This window comes from Panthera pardus, unplaced genomic scaffold (assembly GCF_024362965.1).
Source record: "Panthera pardus isolate Hobbes unplaced genomic scaffold, ASM2436296v1 HiC_scaffold_11, whole genome shotgun sequence".
NCBI lineage: Eukaryota > Metazoa > Chordata > Mammalia > Carnivora > Felidae > Panthera > Panthera pardus.
In genome coordinates this window covers 99,507,512-99,532,103 of record NW_026526666.1, presented here as the reverse complement: position 1 = coordinate 99,532,103, position 24,592 = coordinate 99,507,512, and the positions used below count along the sequence as shown (strand labels likewise).

Below are 24,592 nucleotides of genomic sequence, written 5' to 3'. Positions count from 1 at the left end.
ATCTGGAGACTGACCGGGCAGCCTTGTCACGAACACTTTCCAGACCACTGACTCACTAAGACCCCTGGATTCAGGGCACACGTGACTTCGGGCAAGTACCTAAAACTTGTCTTTGTTTCTGGATGCCTGAGAAGACACGTCACCGCACCGCAATCCTCAATAGAAACCCTGGATCCCAAGCAAAGACGAGACTCACTCTTTTTCTTTCTGAGTCTCTCGGATGCTCTGTCCATATCTGCGCTCTCTGTTTATCTTTAATAAACTCTGCTGTCCCTTCCTCTTGGCTCGCGTTTGGTTTCTCTCCTGTGCAAAACCAAGGACTCTCTTGGCTGCTCCCACAGGATCCTCCTCTGGGTCCTTGGACCCAGCCAGCCTGCATCAGAACCGTTCCGTAAAACGAGGAAGAAATGGAATAAATATGTGAAGGATCTCTGTCGCTTTAAAATGCGAGAGGCTACCCTCATGGTGTTTTACCGCAGTTAACTATTAGAAGCGTTTTGTCCCAATTGCTTAGGCCGAACTCGATTCAGCAGACATTCAAAGAGGCTCACTAGGTTTAGAGAATATGCAACCAAAGCCGTGAAAAAAGAATGATGAATTCAATAGAAATTATTTTGACCTTAAGAAGTGAATTATAACCAAAAAAAAATATTTTTTAAGTCCTACCAAAAGCAGTAATTCATTATGACAATTCATCTTGAATAAGTGTAATGAAACTGTTCTTGAATTGATAATCCAATTAAGGACAAGAAATGAATGAAAAGATTTAAATTTGTGTTAATTTGCATAAAATATGCCACTGGATATGAAACATAATACATCATTGGGGTGCCCGGGTGGCTCAGTCGGTGAAGCGTCCGACTTCAGCTCAGGTCATGATCTCGAGGTTCATGAGTTCAAGCCCCGCGTCAGGCTCTGTGCTGACAGCTCAGAGCCTGGAGCCTGCTTCGGATTCTGTGTCTCCCTCTCTCTCTCTCTGCCCCTCCCCCACTCATGCTCTGTCTCTCAAAAATAAATAAACATTAAAAAAATTAAAATAGCAACCTAGTATTTATTTAGCCACTTATTTCTCAGAAAAAGCTGTCTCAGAAACTACTGAGGGGGATGATGGGACTTTCTTTTGCTAGGAAGGTATCTGTTTGGTGCTACTGAAGTTAACTCTACCCAAGCTCCAGCTGTGAAATGTGTGACAGGTGACAGAGACTAAATCACATAGTGCTTTTCGTTGTTGTCCCTGCACGTGGTCCAAGGTGATCTAATCTGAGTGAGTTTCAGGATTCTAGCTGGGAATGATGGGACAAGATGATCAGTCTTCCTTGCAAGGCTTGGGTGAGGAAATATGCCCCATCCTCGGAACCACCTGAACACTCTGAACGAAGCCAGCCAGAAGAGGAAGCAGATAATGCAGAAAGCAAAGAGAGAGAGAACCAAGAAGAAACCTGAGTCTGCTGTTCGGCCTCCTGAACAAAGCTGACCTCAAAGTCTACTTCTGGACTTTGTGGTGATGTAAATCAATAAAATCCATTTTTTGTTGAAGCCAGTTCGAGGTGTGCTTTTCTTTTGCACAGAAGCTGTCCTAAAAACTAAACACAGTGCAGTTAGAGAGAAGCACCTGGGAATTCCTAAGCATTATTGAATATAAATTGTGAAAAATAGGCAAGAACTGATTCTCATTTTTCCTGGCCTCTTTGCCTCAGTTTATATTACCTAGATATTGATAAGGATAATGATTATGATAAAAATACTTGTATGTTCTCAATACAGGAATCCAAATACGACCAAACAAATAAAATCCTTTAAGCCGGGCTTCCACTCTTTGGGTTTAAGCAATCATCCTCTGCCAATGGGAAGAGACTCAAAACCCAGTGTTCGTGGTAAGTGGTATCTCTATTTGGCAGATGAGGGACACTGAGTTACAGAGAGGGTAAGTGATTTCCTAGGAGGGTCACGAGGTTGGGTAGGGACAGAGCCGAGAGTAGAACCATAGGCTTGAACCTCTGTACTAAACGTCTTCTGGACTGGTGATTGGTTTCATGTCCTCATATTGGTGGGCGGTATTAATGTCCTTTGGTGTAGATTCTCAGATCTTTCCACTGTAGACACTAGGAATCCACAAGACTGGAGAAGGGGCAGGCATAATTCACATTCAAAAGTACGAACATCTCAAAAAAAAAAAAAAAAAAAGGAAAGAAAAAGTATCTCAGCTAAGTACACATACCTTTGGTAGTTCGCTACCAATGGGTCTGAATGGAGAAGGGTATGATGTACAGAGAAAGGCTGAAAAGTGCTATTCACTAAAAGAAAGGTTGAAAAAATAGGCCATAATAACAATAATAATAATAAAACACTTATATAATGCTTCCCATGTAGGGGTCAAGCCAATTTCTAAGTACTTTACAGAGGTCAGCACACTTAGTTTTCACAACATATGAAATAGCTACTATTCTTACTCCCATTTTATAGATGAGGAAATTTTGACCCTGCAGTATTGTGATTTGTAAGAAATATATATCTGGTCATACAGATGACCAAAATAGTTTTTTTTTTTTTTTTTAATTTATTTATTTTGAGAGAGAGTAAAAAAAGCATGAGCATGGGAGGGGCAGAGAGAGAGGGGGAGAGAGAATCCAAACAGGTTCCATGCTCAGCACAGAGCCTGACGTGGGGCTTGATCTCATGAACCCAACCCTGAGATCATGACCTGAGCTGAAATCAAGAGTCACGCTGTCAATGGACTAAGTCACCCAGGTGCCCCCAAAATAGTTTTCTTATATATATTTGGTCTTCATTTACAGATCCTGGCTCACACCTCTCCAAACCCTTGAAATTTCCTGAGTGTCGAGTGGGATAAATGTGTCTTTTGTTGCATTAAGGAAGGTGACGTTTGGACCTCACCCAAGGTGAGGGGCTGGGTACCGGGGTGACCAACCGCGTGATAGGAGGGTTGGAAATTTCAGTCCCACTCTCCACCTCCAGGAAGGAGAGAGAGACTAGAGGTTGAATCAGCCAGTCAATCCTGACTTTGCAAGAGAGCTTCCATAAAAACCCCAAAGGACCGGCTTTGGAGAGCTTCTGGGTTGAACACACGGAGAGTAGAGGGAATGGTCCTCCTGGAGAGGGCAGGGAAGCTCTGTGCCCTTCCCCCAGACCTCACCCTGTGCATCTCCTCATTTGGCTGCCGATTCATGTCCTTTACAATATCCTTTCATAAACTGATAAACATGTTTCCCTGAGTTCTGGGAGCTGCTCTGGCAAATTAAAGGCACTTAAAGAGGAGGTCAGTGGAACTTCCTATCTGTAGCTGGTTGGGCCAGAGACACAGGTAACAGCCTAGGGCTTGCAATCGGCATCTGGAGTGTTGCGGCAAAGGTGCGGGGGGCAGTGTTGAAGGACTGAGCCCTTAACCTGTGGGATCTGATGCTATCTCTGGTGGATGGTGTCAGAATGGACTTGAATTGTCAGACTGGTGTCAGAATTGCTGGGGGCTGTGCGTGTGGGAACACCCCCTCCTACATCAGGATTGGGTCCGGGAACCCAAAGAGAGACACAGATTGTCTTACATGAAGTAACATGCTCAAGGTCACCGTTCGTAAAATGGGGAAGTCAATCTGAAATCGGATGACCTGGCTCCAGAGTGTATATTCGGAATCTTATTCAGAACATACTTAGTATGTTCCTCGTGATGAATCATTTCACCTTGGGTCAACCCTACTGCTTTATAAAATGTTGTACCTTTTTTTTTTTTTTAAATGTTTTTATTTATTTTTGAGACAGAGAGAGACAGAGCATGAGCAGGGGAGGGGCAGAGAGAGAGACAGAGTGAGACACAGAATCCCAAGCAGGCTCCAGGCTCAGAGCTGTCAGCACAGAGCCCAACACGGGGCTCGAACTCATGGACTGTGAGATCGTGACCTGAGCCGAAGTCAGATGCTTAACTGAGACACCCAGGCGCCCCTAAAATGTTGTACCTTTATTCCTCACGTATATTTCTCCTTTTTCTTCTGCTATTTTGGCCACTAGAACACCAGGAAGACGTTTTTTAAAGTTTATTTTGAGAGAGAGAGAGAGACGGAGTGTGCACACGGGAGTGGGGGAGGGGCAGAGAGAGATGAAGAGAGAGAATCCCAAGCAGGCTCTGTGCTGTTAGCACAGAGTGCCACATGGGGCTTGAACTCATGAACCAGGAGATCATGACCTGGACTGAAGTCGGGCACTTAACTGACTGAGCCACCCGGGTGCCCTAGAAATGATTTCTATAGAGAAAACTTCTTTCTTCCTTCCTTCCTTTCTTTCTTTCCTTCCTTCCTTCCTTCATTTGTTGTTGGGCTCCGTGCCCAACATGGGGCTCAAACTCACCACCCTGAGGTCAAGTGCCACGGGCCCTACTGACGGAGCCAGCCAGGCACCCTGAGAAAACTTTTCAATTCTTCATTTCTTCATTCCTTCAATATACAGTGTGCCTGTGTGCTCATGTGTGCTTGTTGTTGGGAACTCAGGGACATTTAATGTTTCTACTGAGTTACACTTTGCATATTCCAAAGCTTTCTACAAAGCTTTGTGCATATAAACCTTATTCTAGGTCGCTGCTCCCAAATTCAGAGGTGTTGGCCTCTGACTATAGGGGCAAGGTGAGGAAAGTACCTGACCACAAGGAAGCCGAAAACGCAACTCCCCACCTTTGGATACTGTGAGTTATATGTTCTTTCTCAAGGCTTCACAAGGCAATTTTGCCCCATCTCCCAGGCTACGGCATGGCCTCCAGGTAAAGATGTGCCAGATTCTGGTTTTGATCTGCCAACCATGTGGGTCAAATCAGTAACACGATTAAGGCCATTAGTAGGTATGTCCGTTATACCTCAATAAAGCTGAGGTTAAAAAAAAAAAAAGCCCCTCCTACCAAATAGCCCTAGTTCAGAAATGTACAAGCTCAGTGTTTCTGCTGTTTGTAAAGAAGCTTCACAGATTTAAAAAAGGGGGGGGGTGTGTGCCTGGGGGGGCTCAGTCAATTGAGCATCCAACTCTTGATTTCAGCTCAGGTCATGATCTCACGGTTCTTAGGTTCAAGCATGCAGGTCTGCATGGGTGGCTTGGATCCTGCTTGGGAGTCTCTCACCTCTCTCTCTGCCCCTTCCCAGCTCATGGTCTCTCTCTCTCAAAATAAATGAATAAATACTTAAAAAAAAAAAAAAGTTTCAGAGACTTTGACTCTGTCTAGATCTCTCATGTTCTGGCTCCAAGGAGCACTGATCAAAGATCTTTCCACAAAATCACTACCAGATGTTGGCCCTTCAGACAGCTGGAAAGGCTCATCCTTAGCAAAGGAATGTCTCCTAGCAGGCGTCTCCATTACCTATCCCTTCTGAATTCACTTAAATGGAAAAAACAAAAACAAGACAAAAAAACAGCAACAAAGGAAGAAACAAACAAGAACAAAGGAAGAGAAGATGGGTAGAAGGAGGAAAAACAGCACTTCAATTTTGCTTGTAATAAAAATGTAATTTCTTGGAGTGTGACTCTTGTGTTCTTAAAAATGTTAACAGCTTTACTGAGTTATAATTTACACACCATAAAATTCACCCATTATAAGCGTACAGTCTGATAATTTTTAGTAAATTTATGCAGTTGTGCAACCATCCCCACATACCCTCACATTCCAGAGAACATCCATCACTCCAGAAATTTCACTCCAGTTTGGTTGCTGATTATTGTTATTTTATAACCTCTTTGTTTGGAGTCTCAGACAGTGAATAATGGATGCTTTTTATATTCACTTTGTTTCTGCCCAGGACAAGAATCCCTACTTTATTTCCCCTGAGATCTTTTGTAGGATACTATTTCCCCTAATTTTCTTACCCTCCATTCATTTGAAAGGTCTTTAGTTCTCCACAGATGACAGGTTTACTTTCGATATTTACTCCGTGTGCCCATCGGCATTTAATTACATCTTTGGGGTGCAGCATGTTGGGCCCTTTGCAAAATAGTCTTCTAATCAGTACAACAAACAAGCTTTTGGCTGAGGTTGAAAATAACAGGTACCCAGTTCAATTCCTGCTACGAAAGCATTTTCTGTGAATATAAGAATCACTAGTCATGAAATTAAAGGATAACTTTTTTTTTTTCCCATGAGGAGGTATAGATTTATCTCACCCCTTTGAAAAGCGCTTATCTTTTTTTTTTTTTGAAAAAATTTTTTTATTTAATTTTTTTTTAACGTTTATTTATTTTTGAGACAGAGAGAGACAGAGCATGAGCGGGGGGAGGGTCAGAGAGAGGGAGACACAGAATTGGAAACAGGCCCCAGGCTCTGAGCTGTCAGCACAGAGCCCGACACGGGACTCGAACTTGGGAACTGTGAGATCATGACCTGAGCTGATGTCGGTCGGGACGTTCAACCAACTGAGCCACTGAGGTGCCCCAAAGAGTGCTTATCTTAATATTGAGGATGGCAGGGCAGATTATGGTGCCGGAGGCACGTAGAACGACGAGCGTTGACAGACTGCTGAGTCCCAAGCCCCAGACTGAGCCCTGTGCTCAGTTACTCATGAATCTGGTGCAGTGGACATTATGGTTGCCTCTCTACCATCCATTCTGCCCTTGTCCCATTTTGTCCCGGCCGGGGGCTTAGAATGGGACTGGCCACACCTGGGTCTGAGAGGGGGCCAGGACAGCTTTGGTCGTGGTTGGCATTTCCCACACCCGTAGCGACTGGTTCAGAGTTTAGGTAACAAGGGCACAACTGACCCATTCGGAGTGTAAGATTTTTACTTATGGATGGTAGGAAGGCACTTCATTCTCCCCTCATTCCCTGCCTCCCACTCTTCCTTCAAGTCAGGCGGGTCAGTAAAAGCCTTCGAGTATCTAACACAGCTTGGGCTGGACTTCGTTACTCGCGTCGTAAGGAGTCCTTGAGGACACGCCTTACAGTAACACTGTAAGGTAAGTGTTATTATTATCTCAACTTCACAGACTGAAAAACTGAAGGTTGCGGAAGCTTGATTTGCTGGCAAATTGCTTGAAACCCCCGTGATTTTAGAGACCGCCTTACTTAGCGTCGCCCTATGGTACCTCTCTCGTCCTGTGTAAGCTGCTCCCATTTCCCTGCGCCCTGAATGACGCAGGATGGCATCACTAGATTGAACCAACAAAACATAGGTAAGTCCAGGTATGAAATATATCACTTGAGCTTTCCATTCAAGCTCATGAATGTAAATGAACTGAGAAAAATATTCGAAATTGCCGGGAAAAGAAATAATTGCATTATAATGAAGAGACGGCTATTTTCAAGTCAAAGGAAAGGAGGGACGCCGGGTCCGAGCGAGGGCACCCTGCACAGCTCGAACAGCCCAGGAGCCAGCAGGAAGTGCTCCCATTCCAGAAAGTGGTTCCTTCTGCACTCCGCACAGTACCAGTCCTGGTGCAGGTTTAAGCGCTTTCTGAAACCCTTGGTGCTTCACCTGGAGGCACATTTGCTGGAAAGGACTTTCGGTCCAGGCAGAGTCCTTTTCCTGGCGTTTGGAAAGGAGTTCAAAGTCCAGCTCCAGAGGGGAGAGAGCCCGACTCCGAGGGCAAGGTTGAAATCTTCACCCTGGGGGAGGCGCTGCTGCCAGAAAAGGGACGAGGAGGCGGATTTGCATTTTGCCAAGAAGCCCCAAAGGGAACAGCATGGAGGCACAGTGATGCTCAGCCTGGAAACCAGCAACTCTCTTGAAAGACAGAATGTTCCCTCCAGCGTCTTCCTCTCCACCACAGTGGCTAGCAGCCTGAATGAAGCCACGCAGTCACTGGAAATAGGTCGGGAGTCTGCCCAGGAGCTCGTTACCAAAACAGTGTCATCTTTGACAACTCAGACCTCCACGCAGGGGGGGTTGGCCTGGGTCGGGAGCCTTGCCCTCAGAGGCCCAGTCTGAACTCTGCCTTTGTTCCCGTGGCTACGGCCAGACAAGTGCTGTCAGTGCTCCACCCACCTTCCTCCTGCATAGACACTTGTTTAAAGATTCAAACGTGAGTTATCATAAAAAAGAAACTTTAAAAAACATATACAGATATATACATAGGTACAGATGAGGATTAGTCGGCAAGAAAGGCAACCTTGGGCCGCCTGGATGGCTCAGTCAGTTAAGCGTCGGCTCTTGATTTCAGCTCAGTTCACGATCCTAGGGTCGTGGGATCGAGCCCTGCATTGGGCTCCATGCCGAGGGTGGAGCCTTCTTGGGATTCTCTCTCTCTCTCCCCGTGCCCCTCCCCTGCTTGCATGGGTGTGCATGCTCTTGCAATTAAAAAAAAAGGAAAAGAAAAAAGGCAATCTTGCTTTGCTTGCTCCAAGATGGGAAAAAGCTAAGAATTGCAAATGGCTGGTTCTGCTTTATCATAATGTTTTGTATTAGGTGGGGGTGACTAGGATTTAATGTTCTAGGAGCTTTTGTAGATAAAGAAGAACATTATTTGGGGCACCTGGGTGGCTCAGTCGGTTAAGCGTCCGATTTCAGGTCGGGTCACAATCTCGCGGTCCGTGAGTTCGAGCTCCACGTCGGGCTCTGGGCTGACGGCTCAGAGCCTGGAGCCTGCTTCCGATTCTGTGTCTCCCTCTCTCTCTGCCCCTCCCCCGTTCATGCTCTGTCTCTCTCTGTCTCAAAAATAAACGTTAAAAAAAAAATAAAAAAAAAGAACATTATTCTTTCATTAATGTTAATTTCAAAAAAAAAAAATATTTCATTGCTATTCAACAAGCTTTAGAAATCCAGGAAGAAAGAAAGAAAGCAAGCAAGCAAGCATGTGCTCAGGTGTGCCAGGGTACAAAACTGAAAATATCCATAACAGCATTGTTTATAACTGCCAAAATCTGGAAATATATGTTCATCAAGAATAAAATGGCTCAGGGGTGCCTGGGTGGCTCAGTCAGTTGGGCATCTGACTTCGGCTCAGGTCATGATCTTGCAGTTCGTGAGTTTGAGCCCCGCATCGGGCTCCATGCTGACAGCTCAGGGCCTGGAGCCTACTTTGGATTCTGTGTCTCCCTCTCTCTCTGTTCCTCCCCTTCTTGCACTCTGTCTCTCTCGCTTTCTTTTTTTCTTTTTTTTTAAATTTTGTTTTAATGTTTTATTTATTTTTGAGACAGAGAGAGACAGAGCATGAACAGGGGAGGGGCAGAGAGACAGAGAGACACAGAATCTGAAACAGGCTCCAGGCTCTGAGCCGTCAGCACAGAGCCCGACACGGGGCTCGAACTCACGGACCGTGAGATCATGACCTGAGCTGAAGTCGGACGCTTAACCGACTGAGCCACCCAGGCGCCCCTCTCTCGCTTTCAAAACATAAATAAACATTAAAACAAAAAAAAGAATAAAATGGCTCAGGGCACCTGGGTGGTTCAGTTGGTTAATCATCTGACTCTTGATTTCGGCTCAGGTCACGATCTTACTGTTTATGAGTTTGAGCCCTGCGTCGGGCTCTGTCCTGACAGCTTAGAGCCTGAAGCCTGTTTCGGATTCTGTGTCTCCCTCTCTCTCTGCCCCTCCCCCACTCATGCTCGGTCTCTCTCTCTCTCTCTCACAAATAAACATTAAAAATTTTTAAAAAAGTACAAATGTACCAGAGCACACCAAACGTCATCTTTGTACTTGGATTCAGAACCCATTTGATGCTGCAGGATAACTGGCTTCAGAATAATTTACAACTTCTTGGATTAGGCAAAACAAAAAAAATGAACCTGACCTTTGATTTTCAAGACGTGGCCTGTATGAGAAGAAAAAGATCTCTGGGAAGGAAAAAAAAAAAAAAAAGAGGTTAGAGTGGAAGAGAGCCAAAGCATAAGAGACCCTTAAAAACTGAGAACAAACTGAGGGTTGATGGGGGGGGAGGGAGGGGAGGGTGGGAGATGGCTATTGAGGAGGGCACCTTTTGGGATGAGCACTGGGTGTTGTAGGGAAACCAATTTGACAATAAACTTCAGATATTGGAAAAAAAAGAAAAAAAGAAAAAGATCTCAAGAAAACAGTAGAGTCTGACACTAAAAAAGAAACAATCAAGTCAGGGGCACTGCAAAGGCCAATGCTGATTGATGCTCGCAACAGGAAGCAGCGATTCTGCAGTGATATAGCCCAGTTTTTTACCGAGAGGATTAATAAACTGAAAAAACTTAAAAAGAGTAAAACGGATGAGTAAGTTGTGGCATACGATTCATACAATGGAATATTTTATGCCAATACACATGAGTGGGCCGTGCAGGCTAAATCAAATAACACGGATGAATCTCGTAATGTTGAACTACAAAGAGGTTATAGGGAAATACTGCAGTATAATTTCCCTTACATGCAATTAAAAAATAGGCAAACGTTGTGTAGTGTTTTGAGATGCACGCATAAATGGTAAAATTATGAAGAAAAGCAAGGAAATCATCACTGTGGAAGTTAGGATCATGCCCCTCTAGACTGAAGGGACAGTGTTGTGAAGGCATGAGGTTACAGCGGGTGACTACGGTCTGGTCCGGCAACACAGTTCCTTGACCAAGGTGGTGAATGCACGGGATGTACTTTATAATCACTTTTATGCACATTTCTGTACGTGCGTTATATTTCACAATGAAACTCCCCCCCGCCGGCCCCCAGAGTCAAAAGAATATCCCCAGAGAAACAGGTAAGAGTTAAAAATCGTCCTGTGATTGTTTGCTTTGTTATTTTACTGTTGGTACAATTTTTCAGAGACAAGGACACAATCCCTGCGATGAAGTCCACTTGAACAGAAACTGACTAGAGTATCATTTGGGAACCTGTGTCTCAGAATAGTGCAAACTACAACTTCATAGTGGAATCTCATCTTAAATACGTGTCAAGGTCAACCATACTCAAAGTTTTAAAAAAGGTAAAAAATATATGCCAGCTAGCACTAAATATACCAATGGAAATCAATGTTCAAATAACATAGGTTTGTAAGTATTTATATATCTCCCTCTCTATATAAAACATTGATAAAAACTTGTAATTTTTATGTGGTTGCATAAAAATAGAAACGTGCCTTATGTTTTACAATTTACGTGGTTGACATACCTTCTAAACAGTTTGATTACCTCTCCAATTCCTCTTACACACATGCACACACACACACACACACACACACACACACACTGCTGGAAGCTGGGGGAGGAAGGAACATGTTCTCTTTGCCCTTTACTCACATCAAACTTATAACCTCCCGAAACAAAACAAATTATAGCTTTTTAGATGATTTTCTACCTTCAGTAGAAGTACAACTTCTTCCTGCCTCTCTCGGGTCGGCTGTGACATCAGCCAAGTGACACTGGAAGCTGCTAGAAACATTAAGAAAGAAGAAAGAGGGGAAAGAGGCACAATTAGCATTTTTTACTTTGTGATAATACGTACCTCTTTCCTCTCCTCAAGTTCCTGGAATTTGATGTGACTGATTTCCTCCCAGGTAAGGTGGTGACCTTCCACCATGTCCCTTTCTTATGCCAGTTGACACATTTATCAATCTTTTCTAAGCGAAGAGAGAAAGGCAGGTGACTTATGAAAATATAGCCAATATAGAGTTTCCTTCAGATAACACTTTTCTTATCACTTAATGAGGAAATACAGATATTGAGTTGGTGAGTGGTCCACCTGATTAAAAACACATTAAATCTAGGGGCACCTGGGTGGCTCAGTTAAGCATCCGATGTCAGCTCAGTCATGATCTCACGGTTGGTGGGTTCGAGCCCCGCGTTGGTCTCTGTGCTGACAGCTCAGAGCCTGGATCCTGCTTCGGATTCTGGGTCTCCCTCTCCCTCTGCTCCTCCCCCTCCCCTGCTTGTTCTCGGTCTCTCAAAAAGAAATCAACGTTAAAAAAAAAATTTTTTTAAACACAGTAAATCTTATTTTTATTAAAATGCAACCACTTGTTAGCTTTTAAAAATTAAACAAAACTCTTCTGATATTAAATTTTAAACATAACATTAATGGAAAAATGTTATCAAAAAGAGGTAGCATCTGTCCATTTGGCTGCAAAATGAAAGTGGGGTCAAAATGTTCCTGTTTTTCAGGGGATTATAAAAATGAATCGCAGGCCACATGGTTGGCTTAGTCAGGAGAGATGTAACTCTTGATCTCGGGGTTGTAAGTTCAAGCCCCACGTTGGTTGTAGAGATTACTTAAAAATAAAATCTTTAGGGGTGCCTGGGTGGCTCAGTCAGTTGAGCGTCTGACTTCAGCTCAGGTCATGATCTCACAGCTCTGTGAGTTTGAGCCCCGCATCAGGCTCTGTGCTGACAGCTCGGAGCCTGGAGCCTGCTTGGGATTCTGTGTCTCCCTCTCTCTCTCTCTGCCCCTCCCCTGCTCACACTCTGTCTCTCTGTCTGTCAAAAATAAATAAAAATGTTAAGAAAATGAAAACAAAAATAAAGTAAAATCTTAAAAAAAAATAAAAGTGAATCATTATGTTTTAAAATATGGGGGAAAGCTGAGATCATTGTAAGGAAGGCTGTGGGTAAATTTCCTTCAGAATCCTTGCCTATTTCAGTAAATCAGAGCTCCATCATCCAAACCAGAAGTAATAATCTCTCTCTTTCTTTTTTGTTGTTGTTGTTGTTGTTGTTGTTGTTGGACTCTTTCAGCGCTTTCCTTAATTTCTTTTATGGCACTTAACACGTTCGACTGTGACTTACACTTCTGTCTGTATTTTCTCTCTCTCCTTGACTGTAAGCATCTTATGAGTAGGGTAACACCTAGGGTTTCTTGATTCACCAGTGAGTCTTTGTGTCTTGCACAATGCTTCGCCCAGCATGTGGTTACTGGATGCGAGCATAGATGAGAGACTGAGTCAGCAGCATTGTTTTCTTTTCTTTTTTTTTTTTCCTTCCTGGCTTTGGCAACCACGTCTGCTGAGTGTATCAAACAACCCCAGACATTAGGCTGTGTAATCCCATGGAAATGAGACCCGACTCCTAGCAAGAGAAATTCTGAATCCTTAGCCCAGGTGAGTATCAGAAAAGGCAGACTTAACAGAGTTAACTTTTAGAGGCGTTAAGTCAATCACAACGCATGACCTGTGATCATAGCCCCAAATGACCTACCGCTACCAACAAGGCCTCATAAAGCAGTGGTCACTCCTTGGCAGGTCTGCTGCAGCATTTTATGCAAGAAGAAAGCTGAACATCTAGAAAATTGCTAACATCAAGTCAGCAGCAATGGCAAACAAGATGGAGGCCTTACAGGCTTTGCATAAGAAATAAACTGCTATTGTTTTTGCGTAAGAAATAAATTGTTATGATGTTCCTTCCAAGCGGAAATATCCTCTTACGTGAGGACACGCTTACTTCTTAGGAGGTAAAGGATTCAAAGACGACCCCACTGGTGCACAGAATCTAACAGTGCTCCTGTTTTCTCTCCACTTTCTCCTAACTCTTCAAATTTTCCCCTCTCTATGAATAATTCTCATGAACATACAAGATATGCTATTATTTCCTCCTAATCTTATTATTATTTTTTTTAACGTTTATTTATTTCTGAGAGACAGAGAGAGGGACAGAGCATGAGCCGGTGAAGGACAGAGAGAGAGGGAGACACAGCATCCGAAGCAGGCTCCAGGCTCTGAGCTGTCAGCACAGAGCCTGACGCGGGGCTCGAACTCACAAACTGTGAGATCATGACCTGAGCCCAAGTCGGATGCTCAACCAACTGAGCCACCCGGGCGCCCCAAACAGGCTTCAGGCTCTGAGCTGTCAGTGCAGAGCCAGACGCGGGACTCGAACTCGCAAACCATGAGATCATGACCTGAGCTGAAGTCGGACGCTCAACCAACTGAGCCAACCAGGTGCCCCACCCTCCCAATCTTAGACACAAAATACTTTGACCCACTTCTTGCTCCAGCGGATGTCCCATTTCTTGGCTCTCTTTCGTCACAAAACTTCTTGAGAGAGTTGTCTATCCTTGTTTGTTTGTCTGTCTGTTTATAAGTAGACTCCAACCTGGGTTTTGAACTCACAACCCTGACATCAAGAGTCACATGCTCCACCAACCGAGCCAGCTAGTTGCCCCCCTCACGTTTTTTCTTTCTTCTTTTTTTTAATGTTTATTTATTTTTGAGAGAGAGAGAGAATGAGAGACAGAATGCGGTGGGGCGGGGGGGGGGGGGGGAATGGCAGAGAAAAAGGGAGACACAGAATCCGAAGCAGGCTCCAGGCTCTGAGCTGTCACCATAGAGCCTGATGCCGGGCTCGAACTCAGGAACTGTGAGATGACATGAGCCAAAGTCCAACGCTTAACCTACTGAGCCACCCAGGCGCCCTGTCCACTCCTTGCTTCTTAATGTTGGAGTTCCCCCAGCTCAGTCCAGAGACCTCCTCTCTTGCTGTAATCACCCGTGGAGTGATTTCATCCCATCTCATGACTAAATTTCATCTGTGCACTAAAGACGCTCAACAGACGTCTGTAGTGTAGACCTGTCTCCCAAATTCCAGGCCTATTAGACCCCACTGTCTACTTGACAACCTTACTTCACAGTCTCATGCGTATCCTAGGTTTAACATGTCCCAAACTGAACCCATTATCTTCTCCTCCCTTCTACTCCACCCATACTCCTCACCATCTCAATGAATGGTCGCTACTAATAGTTGGAGTCATCTTGACCTCCCCCTTCTTATCCATTCTCACATCCTCTCCCAAATTCTGTTGGCTCTTCCTTCACCATAGATCCAGAATCCAACCACTTCTCCCTACCTTCATTGCTGCCATCTTGGTTTGAGTCCCAGGTCCTTGGTTTGAGCCCCAAACCTTTCTTTCACCGGGACCATTCCTCTTGCCTGGATCATTGCACCTCTTGCCTAACTGGTCTCTATGCCCCTCCTCTTGCTCCCCTCAGGTCTGTTTTCCACCTAGCAGAGTGATCCTTTTAAAACATAAGGGGATCAGGTCACTTCTCTGTTCAAAACTTTCCAGCAGCTCCCGTCTTAAAGAGCCACAGACGTCACCTCCTACTTGCTCTAACACTCATTCTGCTTTGGCCACACTGGCCCTGCCAGGCCTGTTCCTGACTCAGGGCCTTCTGTTACCTCTGCTCTGAATGCTCTCCCACAGATACCCCCTTGGCTCCCTTCTTCACTCCCTTCAAGTCCTTCTTCAGATGTTTCTTGCCCAGGTCTTCTCTGACCACCCTACTTAAAATGGAAACACTAATCTCAGCATTATTCCCCTTCCTGGATCTGTTTTAATCTATAGCATTTGTCTCCTTTTAATATACTATACAATCTATTTACTTATTTTATTTCCGCCCTCCCCACCCCCCCAGCATATAAGCTCCACAGGGGCAGGAATTGTTTTGTTTTTTATGCCGTTACATCTCTGTATCTAGTCAGTGCTCAATAAATACGTGTTGAATAGTCATGTACTTTTCTAGATACTGGGATTTTAGCAAAACACAAGGTGGGCCAGGTCTCTGACCCCGAAGGGTTTACATCCTCTTGGTGGGAGATAGTGTGGGGGGGAGGGAGGGCGATAAACAAATAAACAGGCAAATGAAAATATTTCCGATTTTGATGAAGTGCCACGAAAGAACTAAACGGGATATAGTAAAAGAATGACAGAGAAAGCAAGGTGACTTATGTGCACAGAAGCCACATGAGTATTCGGACCTTGTCTACCTTGTTCAGGGTGGTGACGGGACTTTCCAGGGTGGGGGTGGAGGTTCTCTATTTGGAACCTGTTGAGGAATAGGAACCTAGGAGATGCAAGAGTGGACATTTCTAAAAGTCACCTTTATTATTAACAAAACGAGCTAAAACTTGACCCCCAAACAGGAAACACTCATGCTAGATGAGGCAGTGGCACATTTGGACAACCGACCAAAGCCTTGCCCAGAGGGACAGGGTCTGCCCCAGTTTGCTTACCACAGCTGGGAGAGGACCAGAATTTCCGCTCCCCGAAGGCAGGCAAACGGTACCGTCAGATCAAAGCACGGAGTCTAGCATTTGCAGCTGCTACCCCAAAGCCGGCAAGCAGCTAACTTCTTCCTCCTGCCCTGGAGAAGAGTGAGTTGAGCCGGCAGCATGTGGCGGGAAGTGGCATTCAAATTCTCCATCCCTGGACACAGGAGGAGGAGGACGAGCGTGTCCTGCCAGCGGGCCGCGGCAGCGGGAGGACTCAGATTCCCTGCTGAGGGGCAGGAGGTGGACACAGGACTCCAGCTGTGGCCCTCTGGATCCGCCACAGTGTTTGCGAGAGGCCGGGCTTCCCCAGGGCCCGTCCCACCTGCGGGGTGCAATGCTAATTCAGGCCCGTTCCTGCAGGAGGTGGGATTTTTCCATTGGGCAACTTGGCCGAAATCTTCCTTAGAACTGCTCTGCAGAGTGAGACTCTTTCTCCTCAATGCTGCTTCCGTCCCCCTCCCCTTTCCACAGTGGCTGACCTGTAGTCAGTCTGAAAGCACCCCTCACCTTCTCTTTTACCCCTCATCCTCCACACGTGCTTCCCTACCTCAATCTCTCACTCGTCTAATTCTAGCCGGGTGTCTGCCTCTCCGAGGGCCACACGTATTGTATGCTCAGTGCCTAGAACAGGGCCTAAAATGCAAAGGGCTCAATAAATATTTGTTAAATGAATTAATGCACGGATGAACACGTGACATTTGAGCTAAGATCTGAAGGATGAGAAGGAACCAGCCTCGCAAAAAGCTGGGGGAAGAGTTTTTCAGGTAAATGAGATGCCAAGTACGAAGGCCTCTAGGAGAGAAAGAGCTTGTCTTTTTTTTTTTAAATCAGTTTTTTTTTTAAGTTTATTTAAGAGAGAGAGAGAGAGAGAGCGCGCGCGCGCGCACGCAAGGGGGGGAGGGGGCAGAGAGAGCATCCCAGGCAGGCACTGCACGGTCAATGGGAAGCCCAGTGTGGGGCTTGAACCCACGAACCATGAGATCCTGACCTGAGCTGAAGTCAGACACTTAACTGACTGAGCCACCCAGGCGCCCCAAGAGTTTGTCTTACTGAAGAGGGAAGGCTGAAGCACAGGAGAAAGGGCGTGTGGTATAAGATGAGGCAAGAGAATCCGAGGTGGCCAAATGCCTTAGGATCTTACAAGTCATGATAGGGATCTTGCCATTTTATTCAATGGACAATGGGAATCACTGAGGGGGTTTCTGAATGGGTAAATGACATGATCTGTGTTTTAAGAAGGTCTCACTGCCTGTTTTCTGCAGTGTAGATTGAAAAGGGACAGGAGTGAAATGGGACCAGTGAAATAGCCCCACGGGAGACGATGGTGGCTTGGATTCAAGGACTGCAGGGGAGTTGGAAAGAAGAAAATGGCGAGCTCATGAACATGTGGAGTACGACCGGCTATAACTGGTTGGCAGACTGTGTGAAGGGAAGAAGAGATCAAGGATGATGCCAAGGCTTTGGGCTTTGGCCACTGGACGGCTAATGAGGACATTCGCTCTGGGGGCAGGGGAGGGGGCAGATGTGTGGCGGCGAAGTATCTATTACACGGCCCAATACAAATATCACCGAGGCAGCTGGACGTGTAAGTGGAATTCAGGGAAGAGATTTTGACTACAAATGCATACTTGGCAATCAGCATATGTACATGCTCTCTAGAGCCATGGGCCCGAGGGCTGCCTGGGTGGCTCAGTCAGTTAAGCATCTGACTCTTGATTTTGGCTCAGGTCATGATCTCACGGTTCATGGGTTTGAGCCCTGCCTGCGTGTCTCTGCCCCTCCCCTGCTCATGCTCTCTCTCAAAATAAATAAATAAAACTTAAAAAAAAAATAGAGCCATGGACTGGAGACTTAGGGAAGGAGTATCAACAGGGAGGAGAGGGTTCAACCTGGTGCCCTGTGGCTCTACGATATCTATCTATCTATCTATCTATCTATCTATCTATCTATCTTTATGCCTTTTTAAAAAAACATTTTAAGTAATCTCTATATCCAATGTGGGGCTTGAACTTAAAACTTCAAGATCAAGAGTCATGCTCTACCGACTGAGCCAGCCAGGCGCCCCTTTGCAATATTTAAAGGTTGGGTGACGAGGCAGCAAATGAACCCGAGAAAGAGTTTCTGGCGGAAAGCCAGAGTGTGGGGCCTCATGGAAGCCAATATAAGGGACAGTGTTTCCCAAGTGCCCAATTGTGCTGGCTGCTGCTGAGAAGGCCAGCAGGTGTAGGGACACAGAAATGGAACTGATCTGGGCCTAATGGAGGTGATTGGTGACTCTGACAAGAGAATTTTCTCAGAATGGTATAGGAGTAAGGGAGGGCATGGAAATAATAAAAGGTATCTCTTTTGGGATGTTTTGCAGTCAAGGAAGCCTAGAAAGAAGGCATTGTTCGAAGGAGATGTAGGGTCAAGGTAGAGGTTTTTTTAAAGCTTCATCCCCAGGGCACCTGGGTGGCTCAGTCGGTTAAGCATCCGACTTCAACTCAGGTCACGATCTCGCGGTCCGTGAGTTCGACCCCCGCATCGGGCTCTGGGCTGATGGCTCAGAGCCTGGAGCCTGCTTCCGATTCTGTGTCTCCCTCTCTCTCTGACCCTCCTCCATTCATGCTCTGTCTCTCTCTGTCTCAAAAATAAATAAATGTTGAAAAAAAAATTAAAAAAAAAAGCTTCATCCTGAAGGGTTTTCTGCTTCTTTTTTTTAATGTTTGTTTATTTTTGTGAGAGAGAGACAGAGGGAGAGAGGCAAAGAGAGACGGAGACACAGAATCCGAGGCAGGCTCCAGGCTCTGAGCTGTCAGCACAGAGCCCGATGCGGGGCTCAAACTTGTGAACCGCGAGATCATGACCTGAGCCGAAGTCAGACGCTTAACTGACTGAGCCACCCAGGCGCCCCTAGGGTAGAGGTTTTTTAAGTTTGTCTTCCTACACCAGATGATGTGTCCAGCAGGGAGGGAGAAAAATGATGGTGCAAAAGAAAGGGAATAAATCCTGGACCAAAGTCCTTTAGAAGGTGGGAGGGGAGGGAATCCAGAGTCCAGGGGAAGGGGTCGATGGCAGTAGGGAAAATAGAATATACTTATAGATCGCAAGGGAGATCACCTAGGGGAAGATGGAGCTTTGTAGATCATTAGGAAGACATGTTTGGATCCAGTGAACTCTCTATGTGCTGGCACTTGAATAAACGCTATTCCTAAAAGGGTTCTGGAAAAAATAAAAATAAAGCCCCCACACAATTCCTCTCCCTTTATAAGATCACAAAATCTGCCCATGGTGTACCTTTATTTTCAGTTTCGTGTTTCAGTTTGTCCTATGGTCTCCTCCTTTATCTGTCACTAGGATTAAAAAGTACTTTTGGGGCGCCTGGGTGGCTCAGTCAGCTGAGCTTCTGACTTTGGCTCAGGTCATGATCTTGTGGTTCGTGAGTTCGAGCCCCACGTGAGGCTCTGTGCTGACAGCTCAGAGCCTGGAGCCTGCTTCGGATTCTGTGTCTCCCTCTCTGTTCCTCCCCCACTCGTGATCTCTCTCTGTCTCTCTTTCAAAAGTAAACATCAAAGGAAAAATTTAAAAAAAAAAGTACTTTTGCTTATTTCCAGGTAGAACTGATTTGTCTTGGGCCCTGATGCTTGGTAGCTCCCAAGAGCAGAAGTCATTATTTTCCACGGTCCAAAGGGGCTGAAGTAATGAGCAAATGGCAGTGACTGAACAAAACGACAAATATGAGCGAAGTATCATGAACACGTCTGAGACGCTTTTATGCTATAGTGGGAAAGCTTCTCCTAAGGGAAGTGGAAGGACTCTAGCACTTGGGGTAAAACACAAATGTAAAAAGCACTAAAAACTGTACTCGTCCTGGAAAACACCTGGGAGTACAGTAGTATGTGACCAAAGGGACTTCATCTCTAATTTTCGTGATTTTACAAAATTACATTGTATTGACACAAAGTATCGTAGAGTTGAAGAAAAAGAAAGGGTGTAGAGTTCCCTTGGAAATGGTAAAAACGTTGATATCGTGTCCTTGTAACTCACGGAGATATTTGCGTGACAGGGATAGGACTCAGGGGAAGCAAGGTTCCTGATCATTTTCTTGTTTGACTTGGGGCAGGCCATTTAACCCTGAAAATTTTGTTCTCCCATCATAAAATGGGAGGGATATTTCTTACAATATATGACTACTGTTATGGACTGAACATCCCCAAAGTGATGGTGTTACAGTGGACTCTGGAACAACAGAGTGGTTTGGGGGTACCAACCCCCCCACCCCAGGTCTAAATTTCATGTACAACTTTTGGGGTATCGGGGGGGCTAAGTCGGTTAAGCATCCATGTGGTTTGTGAGTTCCAGCCCCACATAGGGCTTCTCTGCTGTCAGCGTGGAGCCCGCTTGAGACCCTCTGCCCCCCATTCTCTTTGCACCCCCCCTCAAAAATAAATAAACATAAAAAAATTTTAATTTCATGTATAACTTTTAACTCCTCAAAAACTAGACTATTAATAGCCTACCCAATCAGAAGCCTTCCTGATAATATAAATGTTGATAAATATATATTTTGCGTGTTATGTGTATCATAAACTGTATTCTTACAATAAAGTGTCTAGAGAAAAGAGGTTACTAAGAAAATGATAAGAGGGTGCCTGGGTGGCTCAGTTGGTTAAGCATCCAACTCTTGATTTTGGCTCAGGTCATGATCTCACGGTTCATGGGATCCAGCCCTGGGTCTGGCTCTGCACCGACAGTGTGGAGCCTGCTTGAGATTCTCTCTCTCTCTCTCTCTCTCTCTCTCTCTCTCACCCTCCCTCTTTCTCTCACCCTCCCTCTCTCCCTCTGCCCCTCTCCCCCCACTTGTGTACTCTCTCTCTCAAAATAAGTAAACATTAAAAAAAAAAGGGGGTACCTCAGTGGTTCAATTGGTTAAGTATCCGACTTCGGCTCAGGTCATGACCTTGCTGTTTGTGAGTTCAAGCCCCATGTTGGGCTCTGTGCTCACAGTTCAGAGCTTCAGAGCCTGGAGCCTGCTTGGGATTCTGTGTCTCCTTCTCTCTCTGCTCACACTCTGTCTCTCTTTTTCTCAAAATAAATAAACACTAGGGGTGCCTGGCTGGCTCAGTCAGTTAAGCGTCCGACTTCGGCTCAAGTCGTGGTCTCACAGTTTGTGGGTTCAAGCCCCACATCAGGCTCTGTGCTGACAGCTCAGAGCCTGGAGCCTGTTTCGGATTCTGTGTCTCCCTCTCTCTCTCTCTGCCCTTCCCCCACTTGTACTCGGTCTCAAAATAAAGAAATAAACATTAGAAACAATTTTTTTTAAAAAAGAAAGCAACTAGACACATAAGGCCACATAATGTAGGATTCCACTGATGTGTCCAGAACAGGAAAATTCAGAGACAGAAGGCAGGTTACTGGGTTGCCCCCAGGGAGGAGAGGGGAGAGTGGGGAGTGACCTGCTCATAGGTATGTGGTCTCTTTTTGGGGTGATGAAATTGTTCTGGAATTAGTGATGGTCATACAACTGTGAATACACTGACCTCTGCATACTTTAAATGAGTGAATTGTATGGTGTGTGAATTATATCACAATAAGGATGTTGAAAATAAGGAGAAGTGAATATATTAACATCAATGTCACCGAGAGTCCAAATTCTGGCTTACCCGGAATTCCTTTCCTGGAGAGCAGATAATTTGCAAAGCCAGTAGTGGTCTCATTTTACTCACAAATTCCTTGCATATCTAGCTGTCGGCTTACTATTCTAAGCAAGTACCAAAGGGGGAAAAATTGAAATTCTTCTAATTCTAGAATACAATCTTTAAGATTATGGTTTAGTAGACCATCCAACAAAGTATATTCTTCGGGATGTGGCAGAATCTAGAATTTTATGATACTGCTACATTGAATGCTCAGTTTAGATTTCTACATTACAAAATATTTGTGTACTTCAGAGAACAGATCGGTGATTGACAGAGTGGGGTAGGGGTGAGCGAAATGGGTCAGGCGGTCAAAAGGTACAAACTCCCAGTTGTAAGTCCTGGGGATTTAATGTACAGCATGGGACTACAGTTAACAATACTGTATTATAGATTTGCCATACATATGTATATAATACTGCATTATATATTGTATTGAGAATTGCTGGGGTGCCTGGATGGCTCAGTTGGTTAAGTGTCAGACTCACATTTGGTAGGATCAAGCCCTGCATCGGGCTCGGTGCTGACAGTGCATAGCCTGCTTGGGATTCTCTGTCTCCCTCTTTCTCTGCCCCTCCCCTCCTCTCTCAAAATAAAGAAATAAAATAAACATTGAAAAAGAAAATTGCTAAGACAATAATTTAAAAAAAAAATTTTTTTTTAATGTTTATTTATTTTTGAGAGAGAGAGAGACACACAGACAGAGCGCAAGTGGGAAGGGGCATAGAGAGAGGGAGACATAGAATCCAAAGCAGACTCCAGGCTCTGATCTGTCAGCACAGAGCCCGACGTAGGGCTCGAACCCACAAACCGCGAGATCATGACCTGAGCTGAAGTCAGACGCTCAACCAACTGAGCCACTCAGGCGCCCCGACAATAATTCTTTAAAAAAAAATTTTTTTTTAATGTTTATTTATTTTTGAGAGAGACAGACAGACAGACAGAATGTGAGCAGGGGAGGGGCAGAGAGAAAGGGAGACACAGAATCTTCAGCAGGCTCCAGGCTCTGAGCCGTCAGTACAGAGCCCGACGTGGGGCTTGAACTCACGAGCCGTGAGATCGCGACCCGAGATGAAGTTGGACACTTGACCAACTGAGCCGCTCAGGTACCCCAACAAAGACAATAATTCTTAAAAGTTCTATGGGGCACCTGGGCGGCTCAGTCGGTTGAGTGTCCGACTTCAGCTCAGGTCACGATCTCGCGGTCCGTGAGTTCGGGCCCCGCGTCGGGCTCTGGGCTGATGGCTTGGAGCCTGGAGCCTGCTTCTGATTCTGTGTCTCCCTCTCTCTCTCTGCCCCTCCCCTGTTCATGCTCTGTCTCTCTGTAAAATAAATAAACGTTAAAAAAAAAAAAATTAAAAAAAAAGTTCTCATCACAAGAAAAATACTGTAACTATATGTGTGGTGACAGATGTTAACTATCTTGGTAATTATTTTGCAAAATATACATATATCAAATCATTATATTGTAACCCTCTTGCACTGCTCGCGGGAATGCTACCTGGAGCAGGCGGTGTGGAAAAAAGAATGGGGGGTTCCTCAAAAAGTTAAAAACAGAACTAGCCTCTGATCCAGCAATTGCGCTACTGGGTATTTACGCAAAGAATACAAAAATATTAACTCAAAGGGAAATGTCAAGTTCATAGCAGCATTATAGACAATGGTCAAATTACGGAAATAGCCCGTGTCCATGGAACGATGAATGGATAAAGAAGAGGAATGGAATGGAATATTACTCAGCCATGAAAAAGAATGGAACCTTGCCATTTGTAAGGACATGGATGGAGGTATAGAGTATTATGTTAAATGAAATAAGTGGGTTAGAGAAAGACAAATACTGTATGATTTCAAGCATATTTGGAATTTAAGAAACAAAACAAATGAGCAAAGAGAAGGAAAAAAAAAAAAAGACAGGAAGGCAAACCAAGAAGCTGACTCTTAACTGGAGAACAAACTGATAGTTACCAGAGGGCAGGTGGGTGGAGGGTAGGTGAAATAGGTGATGGGAATCAAGGAATGTACTTTGTATCATGAGCCCTGGGTGTTATATGCAAGTGCTGAATCACTAGATTGTGCACCTGAAACTAATATTACACTGTATGTGAACTAACTGGAATCTTTTTTTGAGAGAGAAAGAGAATGAGCTGGGGAGAAGGGCAGGGGGAGAGAGGGAATCCTAAGCAGGATCCACGGCCGACATGGGGCTCGATCCCACAACCTTGGGATCATGACCTGAGCCGCAATCAAGTCAGAGGCTCGACCAACCGAGCCACCCAGGCGCTCCTGAACTAACCGTAGCTTAAATAAAAACTTACAACACAGCCCCCCCAACCCACAAAACCTTATGTTGTACATCTAAAACGAATAGGATTTTAATAATTGCATATCTCGATTAAAAAATGGTATTCTTGTGCAAGTAAGGATGATTTCTTTTCTTTGACAGCAAAAGCTTTTCTCACGTCTGTGCAAGCACTTTGAAATTTTCTGGGTCTATCATTTATACTCTCAAATTTTACCGTCACTTTGGAACATGCTAAAAAAAAACCCCAAAACAAACCAAAGCAGAAACTCTCTAAAAGCCAAATAAATAGAAGTTGTACTTTAGAGTCTCCTTCCAGATGGGCTTTCTCGGCGGAGGTAGAAGAGGGTCCAAAGGTTTTTTTCAGAACGTGAGCGCTCAATACGTTACAGTACCGGCGCCAGCAGGGAGACGTTTTCCGTCGTCCTTTACGTGGTCTGCAAGCCGAGCCGCGAAACGGCAATCGCCTGGGAACAACGGCAGCGCGGCGGGGGTCGCGGCGCAGGCCCCCCGTCCCCTCCACGCCCAGCTTCCCGCCAGCCCGGGCCTCCGGGGAGCCTACCTGGACCCGCCCGCCGCGCCGGCCACCCCCGCGCCGTCGCCATGGCACCGCCCCGCCCCGCCCCCCGCGCGCCGCCCGCCCTCAGCCCCCACTCGCCCCTCCCCCTCCGGGACGGCTGCGGGGGGAGGGGGGTGGGGCGGGAGCGG

The 24,592-nt window shown here is 45.4% G+C and overlaps 1 long non-coding RNA gene across 2 annotated transcripts; it reads right to left on the bottom strand.

Annotated features, from left to right (window-relative positions):
• Nucleotides 1-1,031: 1,031 nt before the first annotated feature.
• Nucleotides 1,032-24,481, bottom strand: LOC109274085 (uncharacterized). Of its 2 annotated transcripts, none has more exons than XR_002083441.2 (3): nt 24,186-24,481; nt 11,229-11,302; nt 1,032-2,162 (listed from the first exon to the last, which is right to left on the bottom strand). It is a non-coding gene; the product is annotated as an uncharacterized LOC109274085 (long non-coding RNA). The 2 variants fall into 2 exon arrangements; XR_002083440.2 differs by lacking the exon at nt 1,032-2,162 and adding an exon at nt 9,121-9,754.
• Between the last annotated feature and the right edge of the window lie 111 nt (nt 24,482-24,592).